Below are 15,740 nucleotides of genomic sequence, written 5' to 3' on the forward strand. Positions count from 1 at the left end.
CTAGTACTAACGGCCTTGACGCGACTGGGCCTCCTCCTGATCTGCACACAACCGAGCTGGGGCACTAAAGGGTCAACACTGCTCTACCTGCCATGCCTAAAGGTGAGCCACAATATCACCCAAATTACCCTCTGACAAGTCAGGGTCACTGGAATGGGTCCAGTTGCCGTAGTGCCAAGTCTCTCTGGACTGGCGCGCCTGAGTTGCTGCCCTGGGCCAGCCACCTCAGTGAATGCCAAACAGCCAATGAAGTCCTGAGGAGAGACACCAAGGCATCCCTCTGGATTTAAGCAGGGAGGGAAACTTGCATTTGTGCGAGTCTGGCTACCTGTTAATAAAGAAGCCTCTCCCTGGTGGTGGAAAGAAGTAGATGTAAGAATACCTAAGTATGCATACTTATGTCCATACATGTCATACTGATGTCCATACATGTACACGCAGGTGGTGGCGGCTTTTTTTTTCATGAAAGGACATTTTATTAAATGTCTTTACTTTCTTATCAAGCAAAGGCATTGCAGACCTATTCACAATTGTTTTGAAAGGTTTTTACTTTGTTGTTGAAACATCTCATTTTTCATTATTGTGAATGAATAGGTGGAGGTCTACATTTCAGATCACCATTTTGTAGTTAGCAATGTAAACAACTAATCTAACCTCCCAATAGTTTGTCCTGTCCTACCCATTTTTACCCGTCACCCTCTTGTACTCTTTCTATTTTGTAATATGTCTAAGAGCACTTCCCGTCAGCCCCATTTCACAGTGAACCTGTGCCATCCTCTCACAATGGTGGTTATGTTTGAGCCCATTCTTGGAACCACCATGTTAAGCAATGTCTTTGAACATCTTCCCCTTTTTCTCTGATCTGCTACTCTCCAAACTTCCTGAGAGGAAGTCTTCCCTTCTAAAGAACATTCTGGCTGTCCTTCTTCCAAAGCCAATACGTTTCTTCTGCTGGCAGTTGATGGTGTTTTCAATATGCTTCAACATTGTCTAGGCATCATTTCTGTGGTCTTCCTCATTCAGGGTCCAACTTTCACTCCAACATGAGGTAATTGAAAATACCATGACTCAGGTTAGGCACCATGTAGGTAGTCTTCAAAACGACATCTTGGTCCAAAATTGCTTTAACACATTTCTTTGGAGGAACATTCAAAAAGTCCCTGTGGAAGAATTCCATTTTCTCTTAATTCTGTTTTTTCTGGTAACTTTTGAAGACCCCTAGTGTACATAAATATATATACTATAAACATACATACAAATATAGGCAACTTATCAGGAAGAACAACGAAAGGAACACTATCTCTCACAGTGTAATCTACTAAACACCACTTTACGTCTTAGATGGCTTCTGGGTTTTGTGTCAGCCTGTTTTTAGCCAGAAAATGGCCGAGGGAGAGGCAGGGAGGGGAGGGCTGCTGGGGTTTGTGACTCCACAGTGCCATGGAGCGGAAGCTGCTTCTTCTTGATCGAGATCCCCATTAGCTCCAACGTAAGGGTAAGACTTGTGGCCGGAGGAGGACTCAGTGGGGGAATTCAGAGGATGCTTTCCTACCATCCCACCCTCCAAGCTGACAAGAAAGCCCCACAACCAGACTCCATGACAAATGAGCCCCAGACTGACAGTTTAGCCAGAATCTCAGAGAGGTGTGGGTGTGGCCTCGGTGGCCGCCATGTTTGAGAGAAATGGGAAATGTGCTATTTCTACCTGACATTGAAAGGTAAAGGAAAGTTTTGATGGAGAAAAAAATTTATATTTGTATGTGGAACTTGGCCCGGTGAAGAAACAAACATTTCTCCACGTGAGACCAGCTACTGAAATCCGTTTTTATATTTACAAATGAAATGCGTGACAGGGAATTCACTTCCTCCAAAGTGTTTCCATGTTCAGCCACCCCATCCCCAAGCCTTCTGTAAGGGTGCAGAGATTCTGCCAGGCTCCTGGAGAAACTGTGCAGCTGCACCTTCTCTTCCTACATAAAAGTCTCAGCATACTCAACCTGACCACTCTCACTCTGGATGCAGAGAGCATCACATGACATGACTAGCCTGCTGATGTGACCAGAAGAGGTGGCAGTGCATGACGCTCACTAGCTGCACACCTGCCACGGTCACTGGTCACAACTCCTGATGCCATAATGGCTTCCGCTCTCAGAGGCCAGGCTACTGGATTGAGGTACTCAACTGTCTCTTGTGAGAGCAAACATCATTCCCAAGAAGAGTGTGTATCTGCATATGTGGACAGAATTCATGATGAATGTAACCGTGGCATTCTGAGATAGGTGCAGCCAATGATAAAGATAAACCTTCATGGACACATGTACACTCATGCTGCTACTGTTACGTGCGGCTGAGTTGATTCCAGCTCATAGCCAACCTGTGCACAACAGAAAGAAGCACTCTCCGGTCCTGTGCCCTCCTGTCACATGTTCTTCTGTTGGAACCATTGATGTAGCGCCTGGGTCATTCCATCTTGACCAAGGTCTTCCTCTTTTCCCCGCACACCGCTACTTTACCAAGCATGATGTTCTTTTCCAGGGAGTGTTCTCTCCTGACGCCATGCCCAACAGTATGTGAGACGAAGCTTTGCCATTCTCGCCTCTAATCAACGTTCCTGCCGTGCTTCTTCCAGGACAGATCTGTTTGTTCTTTTGGCAATCCATACCACTCACAATGTTCTTTACCAGCACCACAATTCCAATGCATCGATTCTCCTTCGGTCTTCCTTATTCAATGTCCAACCTTAAAATGTAATGGAACACATCATGGCGTGGATTAGGAGCCCTTTAGACCTTAAAGTAGCATCCTTGCTTTTCCACACTTTAAAGAGGTCTTGTGCAGATTGACCCAATGCAGTGCACTGCTTGCTTTTTGACCGCTGCTTCCATGGGCATGGCTTATGGATCAAGGCATGTATTCATATAGGGACATACACATCTTCCCTCTCATAGCGACCTGATCTGACAGAGTAGAATTGGAATCGTCACGGGAATAGAGCACTAGGTCTTTCCTCCCTCGGAGCAGCTGGTGAGTTTAGACCACAGACCTTCCAGCTAGCCGTTGAGTGCTTTACTGCTGCACTACCAGGGTTCCTCTCATTACCACAGCTGTGTAGAAGCCACACACATAGACCAAGACACCCATACGCTCCTGCCCTCTCTTCTCTCCCAGGAATATGTGCCCTGTTTCTGTTGGAGTCTACAATCTGTCTGTAGGTTTCGATTTCTTGATGCTCAGGTACATACATACAGGAATAATTAAATCTTAGAGACTAGACGTAGTTTATGTAAGTATACAAGAACAAATGTATGTACATTCATACATATGTATGAGTAAGCTTTAAAAAGTTAGTGGAAACTTTCCATTATATTTTAATTCCATTTTTCCATATACTTTTTTAATTCCCCCCCCCCACACGCACATATGGGCAGACACACATACTCAGGAGTCCTGGTTGTGTAGTGGTTACACGTTAGGCTGTAAACCAAATGCTTAGCAGTTCAAAACCACCAGCCACTCCTGGGGGGCCTAATTGAGGGGTTGTTCCTCAAGGGAGGCAGAGGAGAAATATTAGGCTTTCCACTGCCTTCAAGTTTTAGAGTCTCAGAAACCTGCAAGGACAATTGTACCCCGTCCCATATGGTCGCTGTGAGTTAGAATCCATTTGATCGCAAGGAGATTTTTAGATATGTGTGTAAATATAAAGACGATGGATGATGGATGTATTGTGATAAGCGTTGTAGTATTAAATGATTTTTAATTAGTCCAAGGAAGAAAATGTTCTATAATTGAATGTGGTTATAATTATTACAAATTTTCTTGGTATGATTGGATTATTGACTTGTATGACATGAGAATGAAGGGCTAGTAAAACTGTTAGGGAAAAATGTTTATGACTATGTAAATCTTAAAAATGTACATAAGATATTGTATTTTTTAAAAGATGATTATTTTAAAATCGCGTTTATATTTGTATGTTTATTAATAATGCATGTGCTGCATAGCAATAAAAAAACATTAAAATAGATTACAGCCTAGAAAACCATAAAAATAAAATCCAATAAGAAAACTAAAGAACACTTCCCCCTATAATTCAAGGCAACAAAATTCCACTTAAACGTTTGATCCTGGTTATAGTTTTTTCGATCATGAAAAGGCAGAGGGAGTAGCCAGGAGTAAGGGGTTGGCTCATATTTGTGAATCAAGAGTGCCATCAAGTGGAAGGTTTTTGAGCATGGGCCCAAGTCCACCATACTTGTAACTCAACTTGTGCCCTGTGATAGTGTGGTTTACTTGGGAGGAATTCAGTGGACATTGAAATCTCATTGTGCCATCTGTGGGTATGAAAACCACGGAACCAGGCTCACTGACAAATAAAGCTGAGACTCTTGAGTTGCTACAACTTTTGGAGAGGTGGGGGTGTGACCTTGCCTGCCACCTTGTTTGTGAGAAAAGGGATTTGTGGCAATTCTAGCTTTGAAGGAGAACATGTATATAAAAATTCGGGTAGGTAGGATATAAAAATATATCTATGTATGTATGTATGCATGCATGCATGTATAAATACATAAAATATACAGACATATGTGTGTATACAACATTCCCCAACACTTAACACATTTGATCATAGCATAAAGCCATTTCTGTGTGTGCTGATGAAACGTGAACGGGAGTGTTTTCTTCCTGAGTGTTTGCTTGTTCAGCAGACCCAACAGCAGGCATTCTTTCAAGACCCAAGCATTTCTGCCAGGCTCCTAAGGCAACCTTGTAGCCCCCTTCTCTACTGATTTAGAACATGCTGTCGGCAGGTGCCCTCAAGTAGGCTTCAACTCAGCACCCCTATGCACAACAGAAAGAAATACTGCCAGTTGCAAAGGTTCTGCGCCATCCTCACAATTTGTTCCTATGCCTCAGCCCATGGTTGCAGTCACTGTGTCGCTCCAACTTGTCTTCCTCTTTTCCCTGCCCTCCGCTTTCCCAAGCATGATGTCCTTCTCTAGGGACCGGTCTCTCCTGACAGCATGTCCAAAGGATGTAAGATGAAGTCTTGCCACCCTTCCTCTAAGGTTGAGCACGGTGGCCCTGCTTTTTCTATGTCAGATCTGTGTACTCCTGTAGCAGTCCATGGTACTGTCGACACACAAGCCACCACTCCGACAAACTGAAAGACAAGTGGTGGATTAAAAACAGACCAGACTCAACCTAATTGGTTTCACATTGTGCCTGCAGACATCCAGTGACAAGGCTAGTGACGAAACTAATGTCTTGATGGCATTCGTCTCTCTCACACCCAGTCAGAGAAGTGTGCATGCTTCTCCGATGAAAGTGTGCACTGTTCTCCTTCAGAACCAGTCTTTGTTGAGGCGTTGGATCAATGTGTAAGCACTATTGGAAGCACACAGAGTGAAACATAATCTTTTTCTCCGCTTAAGGAGATTTGGGATAAGGTGTAGAAAAGAGAGGTAGAGGCTGCGAGGTGGTCCTGGTAATGGAGGGCTTTTTCTGTGTTGTTGTTGTTTTGGTGGCGGCGGCGGTGAGGCTCTAGGCACAGGGACACATGAATACTATGCCGGACAACCATACCAATTCTCTGTGTTTCTGTGTCTGTGTGTGTCTGGGCAGTGAATGTGTATTACCTTCATAGAGAACTTTACAGTAGAAACTGAATGTCACTTAGAGAGGTGGCTTGCCTGGGGAACTCTACTGAGTTCTCCCTTTCATCCATGGATCTGGGACAACCAATGGCTATATTTATTACTCACACTGCCCTCTGATCTGCCACATGTAATGCCATCAGCTTTCCCAGGGCCAGGTCTGCTGAGTCCTTGCCCTCCACAAAGGTGCTCAATGAGTCTAGAAATGTCAGTGAAGCCGAAGTAATAAGACGCCGCGGTATTTCTTTTGATTTAAGCAAGTGAAAAATACACTTCTTCTCAAGGAGAACTGTATACACTCAGAAGAACAATCGGGCACATATTTACAAGAAATTATGACTTAGGCACATCATATAAATATTTGTACCCCAAACCAAACTTACAGCTCTCAGGTTGATTCCAACCATAGCGACCCTCCAGGGCAGGGTAGAACTCCCCCTGTGGATGTCTGAAATCGATCATCTTTATGGCAGTAGAAAGCCTCACTTTTCTCTTGCAGGGAGGCTGGTTCTTTAGAACTCAAGACTCTGTGGTTTGCAGTCCAACGCATAACCTACTGCAACATGTAAAGATAAGTACGCATGTAAAATGTATTTTTTAAATTATGTATTCACATATATAAAGGTGCTTCAAAAAGTTTGTGGAAACATTCCATTATCTTTTAATTCTGTTTTCTCTGCGAATGTTTGGAAGCCAGTGTGTATACACATACATATATCTAATTAATTAGGTAAGAAACCAAAAACTGTTGAGGGGGAGAAAGGAAGCGAAGACATCTCCTTACATCTCATCCTAGCAAGTGTTGTTGGAAGATTGCACAACAACTGGGCCTTGCTTACATTTTTCGGGCAAGAAAGGGTGCAGGGAGCTACCCGGGAATGGTGTGGCTGATATGTGAGAGTCAACAGTGCCACCCAACGGTTTTGTGTGTGTGTGTGTGTGTGTGTGTATACTCTCCATCCTTCACAGCAGCCTGTGATACTGGGAAAGGTAGTTTGGGTGTTGGGGGGCACTCAGAAGATCCTGGAAACTCACAGTTTGCCCTGCGAGGCTAGTGTGAAATCCACAGAACCAGACTCGCCAACAAATAAGCCCAGACTGCAGGCTTGTCAGGATCTGCAGCCACATGGGCGGGATGTTGGTGGTCGCCTTGGTTGCGAGAATTGGACCTCCTGCTATTTCTAGCTCTTACTGACTGTCACAGGAGAATGTTTTGATGGAGAACTAAGGGTACATGTGGAAATTTGGGTAGGTGATGGGTGACCTTAAATAAACATTTGATTAGTCTCCACTTCAGCCTGCCAACTTAAATCAATTGTTGTAAGTGCAGATGAAAGGGGAGAAGCTGGTTTCTTCCTGGCTTTGTAAGTTCAATTGATCCATCAATAGACATTCTTCCAAAGTCAAAGATTACTACCAGGCTCTAAAAGAAACCTGTAGCACCTTCGTACCTCTGTGTAGAACATAGCCCAACACGTTTCTTTTTGCCTGCCAACATCTGATTAGTAGAATTCAAAAGGAAGAAACATAAGCAAAAATCTCTTTCTTTCGGCAGAACAAGAATACCCAGGTGCTGGCTGTTGTTCCCATCCCGTTGGCGCGCTGCAGCCAGGTCAGAACTCGTTTTGTTCTTCTATTCAGTAATTTCAAAATGAGCATGCACAGAATTGTTCATGTCCTTAAACAACTATAGTACCTTCTGGTATTGGATCAAACCTCAGGAAGGACACTCTCTCCCCCAGCATTGATTCGTGTAGGGCGGGGGATTATGAGGTAGCCTTCCAGCATATGACAAAGGGAGCTTGAGTGATGGCTTGACTGTGTAACTCCATGTTAGAAACGCAATGAGGCGTGGGGAGCTGAAGAGTGTACACTTCCCGGGGAGGTGTGGGGTGTGAGGCCCGAGTGTAGCCTGCAGTGCTTTGATGCCATTTCCCGGGTGAAGCCCATTTGACTGCCCACCTTTGTTATGGGAAGCTGCCGCCGCAGCCTGCAGTGGCGAGGGACTATTGGAGACCCTAGGGCAGATCCAGGTCTTGGAGGCCTCAGCCACCTTTTCTGGATCGAGCCCTCCTACCTGTTCCACCCATGATTTCTTTTGAAATCTCCCGAGGTGAGCACACTGAGCCATGGTCCTGAGAAACACCATTAAGGAAGTGGTAAACTGTTGGCATTATGTGGAACCTTTGAAAAGACTGTCGGGGAAAATGGTAAATAGACACACTTACCTCTGTACTTCTCAAGTCTTACCTCCTCACAAACCAGTCTGAAAACATAGTGACTTGAATTGTGCTTCCCCCAAGAGGTGTGTTAGTTTAAGGAGCAGGAAGGATATGGGAGCGTCCACATCCAATTGACAGTTGTGCTAACCAAAGGAAGGAGATTATCGAGAAAGTATCCTTGCGTTTCAGAGGATCTGGTTCTGTTAAGATTGAATACTTGTTCAGTGGGAGGGGGGAGCAGGGAGGGAGGAGAAAAATGAGCAGCTGATCCCAAAGGCTCAAGAAGAAAGCAGGTGTTTTGAGAAAGAAGATGGCAACATATGGACGACTGTGCTGGACACAAATGATGTATGTATGGATTGTGAAAAGAGTTGTATGAGCCCCCCATAAAATGATTTTTAAAAATAGATGGAATACTTGGCCACTTCCTTGAATTGGAGATGTGAACTAGTCAAAAGAGGAAAAAGTTGAAATTCATATAAAAGTGGCCTGTCGGTAAGATTTTAAAAGTTCAAGTTAGAATGGAAAGAGGCTCTATTCACATTCTCACTTACACGACAGATTAGATTAAGAAGAAAAATCAGTGTGCACAGGTCTGTGTGGGTCTTTGAGTGTACATGTCAACCAAATCTTCGTGTAGAGATTCAGTATAGAGACTAACACACATGCCCCTTGCAGAGGGCACTTGCCTTGATTTCACGACAACATAAATATCTACATGTAAATGTGCACATACATGATGTTCTTACACACATATGTACATAGGTTGTTATTTTTAAATGTCTTCGAGTTATTTCTAACTCAATAGCGACAGTACATACAACAGAACAAACCACGGGTGCTGCGCCATCCTCACAATTGTTACATTTGAGCCCATTGGTGCACCCAGTGTGTGAATCCATCTCCTCGAGGGCCTTCCTCTGTTTCACTGACACGCTCCTTTCTGAGGTACAGGAGAGGTCCTCCCGTCTAACGGAGCACTCTGGCTGGACTTCTTCCAAGACTGAGGCGACTCTTCTTCTGGCGCTTTAGGGTACTTTCAATATTATGCTCCCGCATCATAATTCAAGTCAATCAATCCTTTTTTGGCCTTCCCTATTCATTGTCCAAATTTAACCATACCTAGGAGATAATTAAAAATATCATGGAACCAGAAATAGATCTTAATAAACAGAATAGGAAGTATAAAAATATATATCATGACTTGGTGCAGGTGAGCCTTAGTCGTCAAAGTGACACTCTAGATCAACACTGTAAAGTATACACAGGAGCTTGATAGGATTCAGCTAGTTGACACCCATTTGGCAGAACCGATCCCTAATTTTTTGTTGAGTTCTGCGAACCAGTTGTTAAAATGGACTTGTAATCAGCATTCTAAGGTGGGTCGCTGACAGCCGTCACAAATTCACATTCCTTACTCTTTTGGCTGGTACCTGTGCAACATCTTATTCTAAGGGGCTGTACTGTGCTCGCTTTCCCCCACCCTTCAGTGGCGCGTGAGGGGGTATATCATTTTTTAAATACTTAAAATGGTCCTTAGGGCAGCGAACCAGTTGTCAGATTATTTGAATCCCACCACTGCACAGGAGGACAGCTGAAAAAGTCTCTGGGAAGACTCCATTAATTTTCAGTTCCATTTCTCTATGAACTTTTGTAAGTCCCCTTATGTCCATCTCTAACTACCAGTCAATAATCTCTCGATTTGTAAAGCAGTCAAGAACACACAAAAATGGATACTTTTTTCCCAAGACATTAAATACTGTTTGATAGCTTAGTTGACTACTGGGTCTTGCTTTTGTGTTTCTTACTCTCGAAAGGGTGGTGGCAGCCTCTAGGAGGACAGGCTGGAGCTGAGCTATGTGAATCAATAGCGCCCTTAGGCAGAAGGATTGTAAACAAGATCTCCATCCCCACTAGTTTCAACTTCAAGTTAATGCGTGTGATTGTACAAAGGATAGTTGGGTGTGCCTCAGAGGACCCTGAGGACTCACCGTGCCACTTTCAGAGCTGGCATGAGAGCAACACAAGCAGACTTTCACAAATAAACCCCAGCCTGCCAGGTTGCTTGGATCTGGGAGTAGGGGAGCAATATCCACCTTGGATCCACAACTGAATTCCATTTCTCTGATTTCCATTTCTCTATGTGCAGGTGAACCCCAAGCTTATTATTTCACTTCTGTAAGGTATTTGACCTTAAACATCATATATCCACTTCTCATACTAATTCATCTTCCCTCCTGAACCAGGCCCTCATCTGATATTTACATGGCACCGATAGTCTCATGGTAAATTGAATTCTGAATCACCACCCAAAGACCTTCTTTTATTCACCCAACTACCTTCCCCATAATTTTGTTTTTAATTTTTAAAAAGTAATATTTAAATGTTGGGGTAAAGTAAAATTACACGGCATGGCTCTTCTCGCCATAATCTTTGTAACTTCCACCAAATGACTGGGCGAGCGCATGCAGGTAGGGTGTAGAGGATCCTAATTTGGAGATGTTGATCAGTTTTGCCATCCAGTGAGTGTAAGAGAGATTGTTCTCAGAAGCAGGAGTATCGAATGCGATCAGCATCAAGTAAGGAGCTATCAGTGGGGTCCATGTGACATCCTCGCGTGCACCACAGGCTGCAGCACTGAGACCTTGAGGCAGCGGAGGAGCGACACCTAGACCCTGAGGTAAAGCCAGGAGGCCTAGTATTGGAACCAATAAACTGAGTGCCTGCCGGCAGGAAGCTAACTTGAAAGTGGGGTGTCTCTTGGGCATCTGTCAGTGCCCAAGGAACTTTGTGACCCTGTGACTGAGAGGCTCGGGACCAGAGGGAGCCATGGGGCAGCCAAAAGAGACATGGCAACCATCAAGGCCCGGAATAGGTGTTGCTGCGAACAAAAGGACCATATTCTTAACGTTTTCTGCCCCTGACTTGTAACCTGGTAGCGTCCCTAACAGACCCCTGGAATCATGGGGTGGGAATGTTCACTTCCTGAGAAAGCTGGAACCCTACCGTAGAAGATTGAGTATCTGCATGCATTGATGAAAATTACGATGACTATGAACACGAATTCTGATAGACATCTTACCGAAGTAGATGTGGTAAACTATTACAAGAAACAAACATGTACACATATAATCAAACTGGTATTCATATAGGCTCTATCTATCTCCCAAGGTGGTACAGATGGATGTTTTTGCTCTGTACCCTCCAGTTGATGCCCTCTCACAGGGACCTGGTCTGACAGAGTAGCAATCTTCACCGGAACAGAGCACCATTTCTGTCTTCCCTAGGAGCAATGGGTGGATTTAGACCACAGACCTTTCAACAAGCAGTCAAGCGCTGTACCACTGCGCTACCAAGCTCCTTACTGCCGACCATACACTAGAACAAGTCTCGTACCCAGACCCACAAGTACATACGCTTCTCTCCTTTCCCAGCCAAGTGTTCACTTTTTCCATTGATTGATGTATTATTCTGTGTTCCCTTGTGAACACTTGAGAGCCGAGATAAGCATGTGCGATAATTAAATCCTAGAGACAAAGGTTTAGAAATATTTAGCTATTCATGTGTAAATATATTCATACTGATATTCAGAGATATATTCATAGAGGTGGCTTCAAAACTTTCGTGAAAAAATTCCCATCTCTTTTTTTCACAAGAAAAAGATAAAAGAAATCTTTTACTAAGAGTGCACATGCTGGAAATTGATGAATTGACTCTGAAAAAAGTGAGCTCCAAATTGTTTATTTTGTATAAATAATATAGTAGCTGTGAAAAGTAATGTTTTCATAATAAACTTTCATAATTAACTTCATGACCATATGCATCCTGTCAGTCATGTCTCTTATACTAATTTATACATTACTGGGAATGGTGAGTGTCCAGTGTTTTTTAAAAAAGGACATTATAATATTCAGAAAATTCAAAACCTTTTCATACGTTAATTATATTGTCTATCGTTAAGTCAACAATTCCAACAAAACTATTATCAAATAAGTAAAAATACATGTCCTACTATATGTATATATAAATTTTGGTCTTTTGAATAAATCCTATTGCAAATTTAAGAAGTAACACATTGAGTTTTAATGAATGAAAAATCTCTTTACAAAGGATGTTCATAAACACATGCCATTGTTTTTAAATTTAAGCTAAGAATGAAACATTTTTCCATCAGACATAGAAGATGCTTTATACTACAACAACCATCCAGTCTTTAGAATATTTTTTCTTAAAGCCAAGGTTAAATCTTCTTCATGATTGACAAATGCAGTCTATTCAGAAGTGCAACTCAATTTCACGGTTCCTATACAAAGTAGTAGTTACAAAAAGTATGTTAGAAGTGATTTCCTAGCAAAAATTTCAATACTCTTCAAATATGTCATTACATATAAAACATTTAAAAAGACTTTTTTCATTGGAAGATTTTCATCTCTGCCTTTTATAAGAATAACAATTTATACAAAGAAGTCATGCAGAAACAAGTAGAATTGGGACGTAAAACAACTTGCAGAGTGTCAGATTTCAGAATGCATGTAGTCAAATCTGTTCCATAACAACGGGGTAAGTCCTGTATTAAAAAAGAATTATGAACAGAATTATCACCAAAACATATGCACACTCACAACAACAGCAATTTGTTCCAGTTATTTCAATGGAAGCTTGGTTCTCTTTAAAGAATGCAAGGTACAGAGAAACTGTATTTGAATATAGTTTTAACCAAGATTTTTTCGATAACGATTTTAATAATGAAGCAGGGAATGTGAAAAGTCTCAAATGAGTAGGAAGGAATGATCCAGGTGAATTGTGATAATGTTACCAAGTAATTGCTTTTGGCAAATCAGAACTTTTGGTGCACCATCATACTGCGTCAGGTATTCCGCCAACCTCAGGGGGACTCCGGAGTGTGGAGAGACTGCCTTCAGCTTACAGGTAGCTTTCTCATCATTGGTTGACTGTATTACTGAACAGCAGTAGCCGCTGACTTTTGATAATTAGCCAATGAATGGGTAGAAAGGACGATTAGACCATGAAAAAGTCGAACTTATCTAAATCAAATAGAGGAATGTTCCCGATCAAAATTAGTCTTAAAATTCAGTTTAAAAACATCAACATTGAAAGACACCCCCTACTAGAAAGTACTGAGAAGTACATGATTGAAATGATTTACATTTAGCTGGCCTAAATTTGTGTGTCCTTTAAAAAATTCTGTGTACATTTCATGCTCACATTCTTGTAAAGTATACTGCCTAGGGGGTTTCAAAAAGTCTGTGGAAAAATTCCATTGCCATTGAATTCAGTTTGTCTATGAAGGTTTTGAAGCTCTTTTGGATTTATTTTAAAATATAAGTGTCACTTGTTAATACATGAAATCATTCCACTGATTTTATAAAAGGATCCAATCTTTTAAACCTTCTTTGGCAATATTTAAGGAACTAACAGGTAGGAGATTGTCAATGCCCTGACACAGCACGTGATCTTAAGGGAAGGACCATCGCACTCCAGTTTCCACAAGTTTCTCCTTCTAATTGTACTTCTAGTGACAAAGGCAAAGTCCCAGGGTCCCCAGGCCAAGGCAGAGACGCTGAAGAAAAGATAGTGTTGTCAGTTCCGCCTTCTTCTAAAACAGGTAAATTCTGAGAAGAATCAGTAGGAAGAGGGGGCTGTGCTGGACTCTCCTTCCGCACGGTGTATGTCAGCAGGTGCTCGCAGTTTGTCAGAGGAAGTCCTCTCGTCTGAATTTGGTCCCGGGAGGTTGTGTGCAGCTCCAGCTGGAAAAGGCTGAGAGCTGCTACCTTTCAGTCCTTTCAGAGTGTTCGACTTTGGGACTGCTAAGTTTCCGCACTTCATCGGTAATCTTCTGGACCTTCTGTGTTTCCTTCTCGCCAAACAGATGCAAGCAGGGTATCCAGCCTTCGGGGTTTTCTTGCAAACAGTCTGACAGGTTTCCAGCTCTTTTTCTACTTGATGTTTGACAAGAACGGTATTCAGTGTCTTCCCTACTGTGTGTGGGTTTTTGTTTTGCATCTAGATGATCAGAATGTGTCTGAGCTAGGATGTTTTCACAGAAGTATACACGTAAGTTTTCCAATGTGTCCTGCTGCACTTCAGTCGGGTTCCTTGGTGAGGAACAGCATGGCGGGCTCCATGGAGAAGGCTGCAGATGGCGCTCTTCCCGCCCTAGAGCTTGGGCAGCACCAGGCCACTCAGGCCTTGGGCCTCTGCCTCTAAAGGTGGAAGTCAACGGGCCAGAGAAAGAAAAGGGCTGCCCCTCCAAAAACAAGGGCTTGTGGGGGTCAAAACATGGTACTTCTGGCTCCGCCTCGAGGCCACCAGTGCTTCTGACAAGGTGTCACATCTCTTTTCCTTCAAGATTTTCCACAACCTTTTGGGAGGCACCTCATAGATACATACATACCTTTATATCTATTTTAAAATTGAAAATCCAATAAGAATACTCAAGGACAAATCCCACAGAACTCTAGGGCAAGAAATCCCACTAGAAAGCTAATTGGCTGGTGGGTCTGGCTTGGCAGTTTTCAATCCTGAGGGGGCAGAGGGAGAGCTAAGGAGGGCAAGGGTGACTGGCATTTGTGCATCAACATTGCCATCAAGTGCAGGATTGTTTATCAGGAGCTCGATTGCACTTCCCCACCAACCTCTAACTTTAGGCCAACAGTGGGTTCTATTAGGAAGGGTAGTTTTGTGAGGCTGTGAGGACCTTGGTGACTAAGCTGCTCGCTTCCAGAACTGGTGGGCAAGCCCCAGAACCATGCTCCCTAACTAAACGTAACCCCAGACTTGAGGAGGCAGGGATCCCGGTCCAGTGGCTACGTAGCCTCAGAGGCCACCATATTGGAGCGAAATGTGCTATTTCCCACTCACTGAATGCTAAAGGAAGAGGTTTTAAGAACATAAAACTATATTCTGTGAGAGTGTGGGTAAGTGAAGACCTGAGATAATCACGTTGCAATAATTTCCATTTCAGATCGTAAACTTGAACCATTACTCTGTGTATGGATGGACACTGAGAAGGAGCCGGCTGCTTCAGCAGACACTTCAACAAGCATTCTTTCAGAAGTCAAGGGATTTACCCAGTTCCTAAAGAATCCAGCAACAACCTTCTTCATTTCTATGGAATATACCCGGCCCAACTGGTACCACTCTGCATGGGCAGACATCTATTGATGACTAGTCTTAAAAAACTCGCTCATGGCCATCAACCCAATTGTGACTCATGGTGACCCTAAGGGATAAAGTAGAACTGCCACTCTGGGTTTCCAAGACTGACTTCTTACAGGAGTAGAAAACCTCATCTTTCTCTAAGGAGCAGTTGGTGATTTTGAACTGGTGACCTGAGATTGGTAGCACAAGGCAAGTCTAGGCAGGCTTCTCTTGCTTCTGACTGGTCTCCCCTGAAAGTGTGGACTGTTTTTATTTGATACTATGCTCTTGCTTAAGGTTTGGGTCACTGTGTAAACTTTATTGGAACTCTTAGGCAAAATGAATTCCCATCCCCTTTCTTAAGAAGGTTTGGCCAAGGTGTAAAAGGAAGAAGAGCAGGCTTGGGAGTGCTCCTAATTCCATGGAAATAGGATGCTTTCTTTAATAGGCATGATGCTCTATCCACATTGACACATGCATGCTAATCACATGCAGCCAAAACAAAATTCTCGTGTGTGTGTGTGTGTGTGTGTGTGTGTGATGCCCCAAGGAAGTGACTTTGTAAAGTGGTAATATTTTCATGTAGAACATAGATTCCTAAATTGCTTGGCTTGGTCACCAGAATAGGAAAAAGAAATTACTCAGCATCCCACCTCCCCATGGCAATTAAAAACTTTTTGTACTAGAACCCATAATTCAGGATAAA

General features: G+C 43.0%; 1 long non-coding RNA gene and 1 pseudogene across 26 annotated transcripts in view; one reads left to right on the top strand and one right to left on the bottom strand.

Moving 5' to 3' along the window:
• LOC142434552 (uncharacterized) overlaps positions 1-15,740 on the top strand; it is a 68,917-nt gene that overhangs the window by 25,979 nt on the left and 27,198 nt on the right. For 23 of the 26 annotated variants that reach the window (XR_012781160.1, XR_012781177.1, XR_012781180.1 and 20 more), the window contains 2 exons: positions 7,207-7,263; positions 14,859-15,244. This is a non-coding gene — a long non-coding RNA (uncharacterized LOC142434552). Of the gene's footprint in view, positions 1-6,150; positions 6,227-7,206; positions 7,264-14,858; positions 15,245-15,740 lie in introns of all 26 variants that reach the window. The other 3 variants (XR_012781171.1, XR_012781181.1, XR_012781182.1) reach the window with 3 other exon arrangements.
• LOC142434731 (B-cell lymphoma/leukemia 10 pseudogene) lies at positions 13,324-14,019 on the bottom strand (annotated as a pseudogene).

The sequence above is a fragment of the Tenrec ecaudatus genome, chromosome X (genome assembly GCF_050624435.1).
Source record: "Tenrec ecaudatus isolate mTenEca1 chromosome X, mTenEca1.hap1, whole genome shotgun sequence".
Taxonomy (NCBI): Eukaryota; Metazoa; Chordata; class Mammalia; order Afrosoricida; family Tenrecidae; genus Tenrec; species Tenrec ecaudatus.